Raw genomic sequence first — 12,975 nt, forward strand, 5'->3', positions numbered from 1 at the left:
TGTGTGTGTGTGTGTGTGTGTGTGTGTGTGCATGGACAGTCATCTATTGATTCATTGATTGATTGATCAACTTACTGCAGAGGGGAAAGGGAAATGTATGTTTCAAAAGTGACTTCTGAAATGATTATGTATACTGTATGTGCACAGATACAGTTATGTCACCCCTCTCAAAAATATTACTAATTCTTACAATTCTTCACCACTCCTCTTTGTTTTAGGGTGATGATGGTTTGCCAGTACCAGGGTGTTGGAATAAAGTGAGTTATATTGAATGATCATATTAACATTTTGATTTTAAATAATTGTGTCCATACCATCTTTATTATGATATAACTCATGCTATGAATTCATGATATGGAGGTACAGAATAAGTTAATATATAATGTTATACAAATTGGTTTATGTGCATAGAAATTATTTTGTTACTCAATTTATAACTAAACATTTTCAATCTGCTATAATACGATACTTTATGACTAGTTGTTTTGGAATATGATTTGAGATGTATTGTTGATTCGACATCTGATAGGAATAACTCTATACCTCCATTTGCTTGGAAGGTGTGTGCTTGAAAATAACAGTCTTTTTGCCTCTTGTTTTGCAGTGACGTTAATTCCTGAATGCCATGTGTGATTGTAAATAGAATATTTATTTTTGTACTTTTTTTTTTTTTTGCCATTGATCTATTATATTGATGGAAAATACAGCAAACCATAAAAATACTGGCAGGACTTTTGTACAGATGTTTATTTTTATTACTGGTAATGTTTTTTATGTAATGGACTTAATACAGTTTTTTGATTGAGGAAGAAATATACTGTGGCAACATATGCATGATATTTGTGCATTATGTTAACTGTTAAGTGCCTATTAACTTATTGTATCATAGTGTTTTAATGTGTTGTGTCGGACCACGCTGCACTGATTAGTGGGGCTGGAGTTACAAATTGGCCTTGTGTGTAAGAGGAAAGTCTTTGCTCTGAGATTAACATGTTCACACCACACCTGCTTACACTGTAACTGCATATGTTTACTGAACATTAAAATGACTTATTTCAAAGTCCATACTACATGCAGTAGACAGTAGTCAGTTGTTTCATATGAGTTTCAGTGCATAAATTATGAACATCTGCACTGCGTGGCTTGTTTAGTGAGCATTTCATACTGTTTTCTCCATATTCACCTGCCATTTTTTGCCAAATATATTATTGCAAAAACTGAATTAGTGAATGGCTCTATGAAAAGAAAAGAATGACTGAAATCCACACACAGTGCTTTGCCTTGATAGGCTTTCATGTAAATACGTCTAAATCTGGCCCTTTGAGCAGCTATATTTTTTCTATTCTTATTTCTGGCAATTTAATAGTATAGTAGATTAATGTAATTTACATACTTGGGCAATGAATTTAGTCTTCATTTATCTCATTTATATTGCTGCTCACTGTCGAGCACATCTTTGTGTTTGTTAATAAGCATCAACAACCATTCAAAAGTTTGGGGTCAGCATTTTTTTTTTTTTTTTTTTTGAAAGATTATAGTACTTTTATTCAGCAAGATGCATTAAATTGATCAAAAGTGTCACTAAAGACTTTTACATAGTTGAAAAAATATTCTATTTTAAATGTTGTTCTTTTAAACTTTCTATTCATCAAAGAATGAAACAAATGCATGTTTCCACAAAAATATTAAGCAGCACAACTGTGTGACACTGAAGATCGGAGTAATGAGGCGGAAAATTCAGCTTTGAAATCACAGAAATACGTTTAAAAAAAAATTAAATACATAGTTATTTTAAATTGTAAAAATATTTCACAATATTACCAAGTTTACTGTATTTTGATTTAATAAATGCAGCCTTGGTGAACATAAGAAACTTGTTTCAAAAATCGTACTGACTCCAAATGTTTGAATGGTAGTGTATGTCCCATTTTACCTCAAGTAAAAATGAAGAATAAAACCAACTAAGTTAGTATTACAAACATGCCATATACATCATAATATGTTTATTATAAGGCCCACAGCTAAAATGGTTTTGTTGTATTTGTTTTGTGTTCATTCAGTGTTGAAGTGGATTGTGTAGGATTGCTGCTGCTTACATTGACAAGCTATTCGGGTTCCATTTTGCCACTTAATATCAAGTTAAGCATGGTTTGTAATAATCAGTGTCTATAAACTCTTTATCTGTCTGTAATACCTCATACTAACATGTGCCTTAATGCTTTTACTCTGCCAAAGTAGTTTTGAGACATATCAACAATGTCAAAGAAGCTATGCTGTCAACATGAGGAATATAAGATAATAAATGGCTGTAAAAAGCCAAAACAGTTCCTAACACGTCTTATTTATTCATATGTTCTCTCTTTAATTTGAAATCCTTAGAAGATTGATTTTTTGAACTTTGTTTTTTACAGTAATGACATGACATTTACACAGAGACTAAGAAAAATTAACACCCTCTGGATGTTTAAATGCTGAAGTTGTGCTTGTTATTGTGATTTGCATTTGACAAAAAGTGTGAAAATTGCATTTAGTCATTTTATATACATGCATGTTTTCTGAGGCCCTCTCTGTGTCATCTTTGCAGAAGTCTACTACAAATATGTATGTTTCTTTTGTTAAAAGGGTCAGAATCCGTTCCAGCTAGCCAAGAAGTAACCCTGTAGTGAAATCCACAAGGTTCTGGTTTGACTTCCTTCATAAGCAACAAAAACTTGAAGAGATTTTGGGAGATCTTTAAGTATGGCCTGCTCTTTGGTGGCTGTTGGAAGAATTTTGATTCCTGTATAAGCATCCTATAGTACTGAGAGACTCCAGAGGGCGGCAGATGTGAGCAGACTGACACTGACTGGACTACAGAAAAGACGATAATGCAAAAGTAGCATTTTAGACCTTTTTCTTTCTCTTCTATATTATTCACTATGTGAAAGAAACATTTTAGCACATTTCGTTCCTTGTTGATGACGATGTTAAATAATGTTTGTGATCAGAGGATCCAGCGCAGCTTGATGAACATGCAGATGTGGTCTGAGTGTTCTTGTGTTTCCAGACAAACCAAAGAAAGACAAAATCTTTGATGATTCCTGATTCTAAATATCACTGCCTTCTGTCGAGAGTTGCAGGTAGAATGCAACCTCACACTTCACTCAAAGTACACCTTTATTCTTGCGTTTAATATTAATATTTAGCATAAATGGATGTACATAACCATCCTGCTTTGCATACAACAATGTTGTGCTTGTACACAGCATAATGTTATACCTTTAAAAATGAGAATAGAATCAGTTATACAGCTAAAAAAAAAAAAAAAAGTAAACATGAGTGACAAAGTAAACTATCACTTTTAACTAATTTGAAACGCCTGCTATGTACCAACTATTGCCACAATCCTTCTACATGTTACTTTGCAAAAAAATTTTCCAAAAATGTAATGGCTGTTTGCAACAGGGCATTTGATGGTGTTGCAACATGCATGCAACATTTCACTGCTGTAAACATAGATGTCAATGCTGACTCCATCTGTATATTTTGCCAACTCTTTGAAATGCTTGTTTGGGTAAATCTACTCTTACAGAACGGTTGTACTTTTCAGAATATATTGGGGCAGCTAAAGCAACTAATTTAAACCAGCAGTGACACATTGGGCGTTTAATTTATTTATCATTGGTTTCGCACATGTTTGACCTTCAGATAAACTATTTGTTTATATGAAGTTTTTATGCCTATACGTCTGATTAGAGTAAACTTCTTTTTTGACATGAAAACTATTTTTGGTTGTCCAATATGCAACTTATTACCAGAATCACAGAATAAACAGTACCGCTATGGGATGACAACACCACATTAACCATAACAGCTTTTGTGAGGGAAAATAATCTTTAATCTCCTTACAAAATTTGGGATCTGGATTCATTCATAATGTGGTTTCATATGTACCAGCAGCTGTTTTTTTTTTTTTTTTCCTAATGCAAGCATTCCTTATGTTGTATTCCTTACAAAATTTGGGATCTGGATTCATTCATAATGTGGTTTCATATGTACCAGCAGCTGTTTGTTTTTTTTTAAACCTAATGCAAGCATTCCTTATGTTGTATTTTGACTGTTTCAGACAAAGATTGGTTATATATAAACCCACTGAAAATGTCTATCCTGATAACAGGTTAATTATTACTGAATTAAATGAGTTTGCAATCAATTCATTCATGTCTGAAACACACCTATTTTTTCATTAGTATATTGTTTTCATTATCATCTGAATGAATAGTAGAGGATAATTCAATTATTGAGAGATAAAATCAATGTTAAATTGTGTTTACTTGAAACATTGATTAGTGGATTTAATGAGAATCCACTTTTATTTGTTTTGAAGACATTAAATTGTATGTGTAAAAAAAAGAAAAGAAAAAAAAAGGATCATTTTGTAATCATACACTCCTAAAAATAGAGGTTCTTCAGTAGCTTATCGGGGCACAATTTTAACATTTAAGCGTATTTCTCGACTATATGATATTCTGGAGATTTTGCAAGCTCTTGATAGATTTTTAGCATCTTTAAATCACAGATCATCAGTACATAAACGATATTAAGAATTGGTATCAGACTGACGGCTGCAAAGCCCCTCTAATTGCAACCTTTATTTTTAAGTGTGTTGACATCTGTACATTTACAAACATGAACTGTTTTATGCTAGTAGGTACAGAATGATTAATATTTGCAACAAATTACATATTGTAATAGCTAACAAAAAGAAGAGAAATACTTATCGTCATTCTGTACCCACTCACATAATGCTCAATTTGCAATGCTCAAAAAACAGGATGAATCAGATCTTATGCACTCTGTATTATTTTAGCATTGGGTGCTTTTTTGACTCTAGGGCATGTTATAAAGTGTTTTTCATTTTATTGTGCACGAGGCATAATTTCTTTTCTTTTTCTCAGTATAATTTTGCACATTGAAGTGTGTGTGACTTCTTTTCCATGTTTTGAACAAGAATATAATATTTGTACTGTACATCATGCATTTTCTACACATTTCCCTTTTTTACAAAGATTTTGATCTTGTATTGTCCTTTGTACAGTGTACTCTTCAAATAACGTGTCACTCAAATATAAATATGCTGACTAGATTCATATCTGCGACACAGCATTATAGGTATAGTTCACCTAAAAATGAAAGTTAGCTGAAATGTCCAAGATGTAGATGAGTTTGTGTCCTCATCAGAATAGATTGAGAAATTTAGCATTGCATCACTTGTTCACCAATGGATCCTCTAAAGTGAATGGGTGCCGTCAGAATAAGAGTCAAAACAGCTGATAAAAAAAAATTCTCCAAATCTGTTCTGATGAAGAAACAATCTCATTTACATCTTGGATGACCTGAGGGTGAGTAAATGTTCAGCTAATTTTCATTTTTGGGTGAACTATTCCTTTAAATGGTCACCTCTCCAGATAATCTTTTGATCCTGCTGTTTTCTTTAGTAAGATATTTATGTAAAATAAGGATTTTATATATAAATATATATATATATTTGTTTGAATAATCAGTTATGTCCCACATTATAAATTGACCTTTAATGAGGAGTACACTTTCAAAACAGCTGTGCAGTTCAGCTTTAACCAAATTTGTCAGTTGTAGTTTTTGATGCCAGTTTATTCTTGGATCATTCTGATCTCTGCTTCACACACTGCCTAAGTGAGCACTGCTGTCTTTTATAAGAAGTTCAGACTTTGTTCACCTGCTGCTCACAAACACATTTTTCTTTTACATTTTTCATCAAGTGTGTTTCATACCGAGAACAAATATATTATCAAACATTATGTGTGATATCTTTGATACTGTTGTTGTTGTAAGTAATTGAAAATGGATAAGAGGGCATTTATTTCTGTGCTTTTACAGGAAGTGCAAATGCAAGATGAATTGCAACCACTTGCATGGTTATTATGCATCTACTTGTATACATTTAAAATGGCTGACTAACATGTTACTGTCGGTTTGACTAAAGGTTGACTTTAGGGTTATGTTTATCTTTTCGGTTACACTTTACTTGAAGGGGTGTGCATAAGACTGACATGACACCTTCATAATCATGAGATGACACATGTCATGAATATGAAGGAGGTTTTATGCATGTTTATGACAACTGTCATTAAGTGTCATTCGCTCAGTTATGTAATTTTTAATGCAAAGATTACATTGTTTGAGATGTCTTTGTTATGGGCTATGGTTAGGGGTAAGGGTAGGGTTAGGTTAGGGTTACGTCAAATAATGTCATATTTGCATTAAAAATGGCATAACTGAGTGAATGACACAATGACAGTTATCATAAACATGCATAAAACCTCCTTCATATTCATGACATGTGTCATCTCATGATTATGAAGGTGTCATGTCAGTCTTATGCACACCCCTTCAAGTAAAGTGTTACCATCTTTTCTTTCCATTTCGCTTCTTTAAACTGTTCAAAATCAAGCATTAAATAAATATGCAAAAGTGTATTATTGTTGATTCAATATATGCTTCTGGAGACAGCAACATTATTATTTAAAGTTTTGTTAAGATTTTTTCCCCATAATGGAACAGTATTTGTTTATTTATTTATAGCTTTTTGTTTATTTTTCAAATAGACATCTGAACTGTATTAGCCAGTGAAATAAAGGAAATGGAATAATGAAAACGCACCGTCTGAACTGTTCTGTTTGACAGTTAAATTGTGGTTGACAAAACAGAATTAAGGCAGATGACTGAAGACCGTTGAGAGTATTGATACAATAGTGTTATATGGAATATTGGATAGTCTGGAAACCATGAAAAAAGAAATCCAGACATAAATTTGAGAAAAAAGGAAAAGACCTTTGTGATGTATTCGTAAAACAAAATATGTATCATAAATTGAGACAGTGTTCATCTCTTATGACAGGTTTGCAGAAAGTCATGGGCGGCACCAGAGCATTTTGAAAGCAGGTGCTGAGGGGGTGCTAGATCAGTGTTTAGTTAGTAAATAATTACTAATATAGTTATCAAAACCAGTTAATTTTAGGTTAAAGTTCAAGTTACTGTGGGTGTGTTTTATATTTAACACCATGTTTAAACATTCGTGTAAACAGCTCAAAACAGCTCTTTGGAGAACAAAGCAGCCAGTATGAAAAGGTAGGCCTGTAGCGATAATTACTATATTGAATTATCTCATGATATATGGATATCACCGTGATACGTTTTGGTATATTGCCCATTGTGTTTATATGGGTGTTAGTTTACCTAAAAAATTAATTTCACCAATATTTAAGTCGATTGCCCTGCCTCTCATGTCGTCTGCTCTCTGTGTCTGAAGCAGAGGTGGGGCTCAGGCAGCTACACAGAGAGAGAGAGAGAGAGAGAGAGAGAGAGAGAGAGAGATGACAGCAGAACTGAGGGTGTGTGATTACCTGGGGCTGTTTTTCTTCAGGAAATCAGTTTGCCATCAGCTGTCAGAAGATGAAAGCAATATCTTTGTCGTAGTATCCTTTCAGCGTTAAGGATTTCCCATGACTGGCGTCAATGTGACGGTCTTGCCTGGGCGGCCTCTTTACTGGTGGAGCATGTCTCGTCAGCTCTGCTGTGTTTTATTTAAAATGGTTTTCTTCTTTTTAATCTTCTTAAAATTTAATTTAATTTAATTTAATTTAATTTAATTTAGGGGACTACAGAGTACACCGTCTTAAATGACAATCTAACTGTTACTTCATGTTACATGTTAATACTCGAAGGCTCGGTAAATTAGATGTTAAATGTGAATATTCGGTTACTCAGTTCAAAGAGTTATTTATCTGTCATTCATAGTCGATAATATTGTTGCTGGTCTTTTTTTGTTAATATCACATTTTTATTATCAGGTGTGTTTTAAATGTTGTACATGGATACAATTTATTAATTATAACGTTAATTAAACTTTATCTGTACTAAAACAGTTGCCATTTCCCCCAGACAATAACAGTGTAAATATATTATTATTACTATTATTATTATTATTAATATAATTCCACAAAATTCAATAATCTGAAATGTGTTTATTGGCCATATAGTTGTGTGTGTGTGTGTGTGTGTGTGTGTATGTATATGTATATGTGTGTGTATATATATATATATATATATGCACTTCTAAATAATATTTTGAAAGGAAACATAATATAGTATTTATAATCGTATTCATTTATTTATAACTTTAAGTACATATTTATTAATGTTTCTTTTTACAAATAATACTTCAAAGGGAACTAGAAGCAAAAGTGTCCCAGATCGATAAACTCCAGGATGCCATCGGGTATAACAGCCTTGGACGCTCACCACCAGCACCGCTGAGGCACAGCCGCAGACTGCCAGTGCGTAAACAAGTTTATTAGACCACCACCACCACCCAATGTAAGGTTTGTGCCACAGCTGCCCTAAACTAACAATATTGGTGATTACCAAAATCATTTTTATGTTTCTGTAATGGTTAATCCACACCAGTATGTGTAAGCTCTTTAGTCACAGGAGTTTTTCTAATGCTAAAATATAATTATTGTTGTTGTCAATGAATTTTAAAATGTACTGTTTTAGAAGAAAGGCAGAAAAAATTGTGAAGCACTTTATTATTATTATTATTATTCTGATGCACATTTACAGTCAATAAATGCAGTCTAATACATTTGTTAAGCACTGGATGTGCGTAACAACTTTATTAATTAGACCACCTGTCATAAAAACAAGTAATTTAGGAATGTCAAAAATTTGTTTAAAACAATTTTTTTTTTACCAAATATATATATAAAATACCCCAAGATAACCAAAAAACTTAATATTTTGTTTGGCCTCCTTTGGTATTGATAACAGCTTGCATTCTTGCTGACATTGTTTTTATCTGATTTTCCCCAGTTTCTGTTGTTATTGACTGTAATTGAATAAAAAATTAATAAAGCTTTAGGCCTAAATAAACTTTACTATTTTTCTGCCTTTCTTGTAAAACAGTAAACATAAAAAAAATAATAAAAAAAACACTTTTTGAAAATAACATCTAGGCTATTTATCGTAAAATGCTTCAAAGTAATATATAGTATTTATAATATGTATTATAGTAATATAGCATTTAGAATTTAGTTTACTTGTGTTTTAAAAAATATGTATGTTAAATATTATGTAGAATCATAATGAGACTAAATGGACATTCCCTGTCAAGATATCCAGAAAATCTGTATTTCATCTTCTGTTTGCAGTGGCCAACCAGTGAACACATTTAAAAGCCCAAAGGCCTCTCTATGGTTCCTAGTCACTGTCTGATCATGAGGAATGGTTCGATCAAAGCCCCTCGGATAGAGGAGACCTGCCTGGCCTCCGGTATAAAAGAGGCCCCTGTATGGGAGTCTGTGGAGCCCCTGAAGATGAGGATCGCCCATCTGGAGGAGGAGTTGGCATGGATGGACCAGGAGCTCCGCACGCAGGAGAAGTGCTTACAGAGCCTTCAAAGGGAACTAGAAGCAAAAGTGTCCCAGATCGATAAACTCCAGGATGCCATCGGGTATAACAGCCTTGGACGCTCACCACCAGCACCGCTGAGGCACAGCCGCAGACTGCTGAGCGTAATCAATCATGGCTCCACATGCTTCCACAGAGTGGCTGTGGAGGTGCATCGACGCCTTAAGGCCAAGGAGGGTGTTTCAGCTGAACCCACATCGAGGCACTTCTGTCATGACCACAGGGTCCATCACATCTCCACAGAGAGACAACACATCCGCAAAAACTCTGGGTGAGTGTGCTGACACTGATTGAACCACTGGATTGTTTGTTTCATTATGGAGTCACTGGAGTACTGACTCTCCTGGAAGGGGGAGACAGGAGTAAGGTTTAGCCAAGCCTTTGTACTGTCTCCAACCCCAGAGCGGGCTTGAAAGCCTGGATTACCATAACACACTCCGGAGGGCATGGAGTGGCTCAAGAGAACACAAAGGGTGGGCCATTTGTATGCATGGACAGGACTCATTACTGTTTTAAATAAACATGCTCTTGATGGCAGTCTACAAATGTCCAGCACTAATTCATTCATAAGATCCATTTTAGGTCAGTAAAGAGACAGTCCTGTTTCAGATGTGATAATGAGAATCAGCCGTAGTATAGTACTCAAGAGAAAAAATAGTCTGAAACTGACATGCAAAATGTAAACGTGTCGCCAATGAATATTTTTAGCCCTTCAAAATAAAGAATGAAAAATGTGTGTTTAGTTATGCATAGGAGTTTGCTAAGAATAGCACAATTAAGTCAATGTTTGCACATTTATACATTATTCATATAATTTCAAACTCGTGGAACACGAAAGAAGAATTTTTGAAGAATGTACACGCTTTTCTTTTTCAGTTCATTGTGATTACTCATAAAAACCAGCAGTAGTATTATATAAGTAGCCCAAATAAATTGTGTGCTGTATTTCAAGTCATAGCTTTGCATGAAGAGCAGATGGAAATTTAATAATAATTAAAGAATAGTAATCATTCTTATAATAATTTCTTAATTTCGCACTGATCATCTTTCCCTCCACCAGATCTCACAAATCTCGATTGTGCTAATGTTAGAAATTCAGATATGCTGCCGTATAATCTTTAGACATTTGTGCACCAGATCTGAATTATTTTATTTAAATTATTTTCAGTTTCAGTCTGTTCCTCACACAAAACTTCAGAATACTTGAAATGTGTGAAGCATCATATGAACTATCTTATGTAGATTTTTTTTTTAGCTTGGCAGCTGTGGTCACCGTTAACTGTAATTATATGAAAAAAAGGGTAACATGTACATTCTTCAAAATTTCTCCTTTTGTGTTCCATCGGAAAAATAACAGATTGATTAAATAGTGAAACCAATTTTTGAGTGAACCATATATTTGATATAGTTACTCTGTGGTATATACATTTGTTTTTTAATCTTGCGTTTGATCTCAATTGATCTTTATATATTTTCCTTGATTTTTGTTGCGATTTACAACGCCTGCTCTCAAGGGTGCACAATAAAAAGGATTTGGTATCTTTAATTCAGCAGTCTGTGTGTTCTGACAGGAGAATCATTCATTATTGACCACCTCCACTTCACTCAGCACTGATGAACCATGCCTTGAAGAAAGCCTTGTCTAATTAAAGTGCATTTCATAAAAGGAGATTTGATTTTAAGAGTAAACTCAGTTGCACAAACACTTACCACCTTATTCCAACAAAATGTTTATGCAAATAGCAACCATTACAAGCATTTCCATATATTTCTAAAATAAATACATAAAATCTTAGAAACTAGTTTTCAAGAAAGCCACATGTGCTTCAGTTCTTTTAAAGTGTTGGGGTTTTGCAACTCTTTTTCTTCCTCTTCCTGTAGTACTAAGAAACTGATCAATGAAGCCATCATGAACAATGACTTTCTGAAGAAGCTGGAGCCTCAGCACACTAGAGAGATGGTGGACTGCATGTATGAGAAAATCTACGTTGCTGAGCAGCTGGTTATTCAGGAGGGAGAGCCGGGGAACTACCTCTATGTGCTTGCTGGTAAACTCCAGATGTTATTGTTACCTGCTCCTCATACATTCATATTTTTACAAAATGATAACATTGAAATAATGTGCTGGACTCAATGGTGCTCATTTGATTCTCTGTGTCCAGAGGGTTTATTTGAGGTCATTCAAAACGGAAAGCTCCATGGTCAGATGTGTCCTGGGACGACCTTCGGAGAGTTGGCCATTCTCTATAACTGTAAAAGAACAGCCACAGTCAAAGGTGTGTGTGTGTGTGTGTGTGTGTTCTTGTGCTCAATGCTGGGGAAAGTTGATTTTAAAAGTAATGCATTACAATATTGCGTTACTCCATAAAAGGTAACTAATTGTGTTACATTACATTACTTTTGCATTACTTTTTGTCAAATGAGCTGGAACTGGGCTTGCTTATTTATTTTTAATAACAAAAAAACACAAAAGTAAATTTTTTGGCAACTGTAAAGGCTCTTTTACACCAAACGTGAAATTAATAAGCCTCAGGCTGAAGGAAGTGCCTCTGCCCCTGCACTTACTCCCAATTTCTCTCAACATGACAACAAGAGAGGTGTCAGTGAATAAATGGGAAAACAAAGTAACTTGCACTCATTTTTTGAAAAAGTAACTCATTACTCACTAAAAGTAATCTCATTACATAACTTACATTACTTGTATGGGTTACCCCCAACACTGCCTGTGCCTGTGTTTAAACAAAATGAGGCTGAGTAATATATATATATATATATGTGATTCTTTTTCAATTCAACATAGGCTACAATGAGCGCGTTTACATGCACGTTCTTAAACCAATTATGCTTAATAAGCCGAAAACGCACTTGGTCATGTAAACGCGGTAACCCGTTTTCTTTTATCGGAGTAAGGTCATAAACGGCTTAAGAATAAACCGATCGCAACAGGTAGTTTTTTGCCTCTTACTCCGATTTTGCACGGCATGTAAACGCAATAACCTGCTTTCTGTCGGCTTATTGAAGTGTGCATGTGTGATACGTGACAGGATCGCATCTTTAGTGCAGATTTAAAGGGGTCATATGATGCGATTTCAATGTTTCCTTTCTCTTTGGAATGTTTCAAGCTCTTGGTGCATAAAGAAGATCTGTAAAGTTGCAAAGACTAAAGTCTCAAATCCAAAGAGATATTCTTCATAAAAGTTAAGAGTCAGCCACACCTACCTGAAACGGCTCGTTCTAACATGCCCCCACATGTCTACATCACTGTGTGGGAAGATTTGCATAACGTCGCCCAAATGTTCACGCAAAAAATGAAGGCGTAACTTTTATTCTCGCTGTAGTATTGTTGCCGCTTTCCGCCATGTCCTGAAGACGCTGTGTGCTTCGTTGTGAAAGCGAAACTACTTTGTTTGATCTTCCAAAAGAGGACGATATCCGCTTCGTCATGCCTAGAGCTGATCCGTGCTGGTCGCTGAGGAAATACATCAACTT

General features: G+C 34.5%; 1 long non-coding RNA gene and 1 pseudogene across 1 annotated transcript in view; both read left to right on the forward strand.

Annotated features, from left to right (window-relative positions):
- Positions 1-1,500, forward strand: part of LOC107589554 (uncharacterized) — a 9,378-nt gene extending 7,878 nt beyond the window's left edge. The window contains exons 2-3 of the long non-coding RNA XR_001609686.1: positions 219-257; positions 605-1,500. This is a non-coding gene — a long non-coding RNA (uncharacterized lncRNA). The remainder of the gene's footprint in view (positions 1-218; positions 258-604) is intronic.
- Positions 1,501-9,269: 7,769 nt separating this feature from the next.
- LOC107589580 (cGMP-dependent protein kinase 2-like) overlaps positions 9,270-12,975 on the forward strand; it is a 9,968-nt pseudogene continuing 6,262 nt past the window's right edge.

Source organism: Sinocyclocheilus grahami, unplaced genomic scaffold (genome assembly GCF_001515645.1).
Source record: "Sinocyclocheilus grahami isolate Dianchi unplaced genomic scaffold, SAMN03320097.WGS_v1.1 scaffold117.1, whole genome shotgun sequence".
Taxonomy (NCBI): Eukaryota; Metazoa; Chordata; class Actinopteri; order Cypriniformes; family Cyprinidae; genus Sinocyclocheilus; species Sinocyclocheilus grahami.